Source organism: Phaethon lepturus, unplaced genomic scaffold (assembly GCF_000687285.1).
Source record: "Phaethon lepturus isolate BGI_N335 unplaced genomic scaffold, ASM68728v1 scaffold27803, whole genome shotgun sequence".
In the NCBI taxonomy this organism is placed as follows: Eukaryota; Metazoa; Chordata; class Aves; order Phaethontiformes; family Phaethontidae; genus Phaethon; species Phaethon lepturus.
The window spans coordinates 6,274-6,668 of NW_010527412.1; the positions used below are offsets into that span (position 1 = coordinate 6,274).

Consider the following 395-nt stretch of genomic DNA (forward strand, 5'->3'; position numbering starts at 1 on the left):
CCACGCACCCCAGTGCCCCAGGCCCAAGGCGGCCCTGGGCAGCTGGGTCTGGCCAGCCCTTATTCCCTGTGGGCTGGCAGAGGTCCAAGCAGGGATGTGGCGTGGCACCGGCAAAAATGCATTCCCCATGGATGCAGGGACAGCCCACTGTAGCGGCAGGGTCCTGCTCTTCCAGGCAGGGCTGGCCACAGGGCGGGCAGGCAGCAGGCAGGGGTGTTGGGCAGGGAGCCTGATGCCCCTGGGAACCCTCCACATGGGACTGGTCCACATCTCTCCCGTATGTTGGATGAACTGGGAGGTGGCATCCCATGCCTGGGTCCCCTCCCCAGCCACGGAGCTGACGGCCCCTCTTGCCCTCCCCTCCCCAGCATGTCCCGGGCCGGCGGCAGCCCCCC

General features: G+C 68.6%; 1 protein-coding gene across 1 annotated transcript in view; it reads left to right on the forward strand.

Moving 5' to 3' along the window:
• Window positions 1-395, forward strand: part of RNF224 (ring finger protein 224) — a gene marked incomplete at its 3' end in the record, with an annotated part of 1,118 nt that overhangs the window by 366 nt on the left and 357 nt on the right. The window lies entirely within an intron of this gene.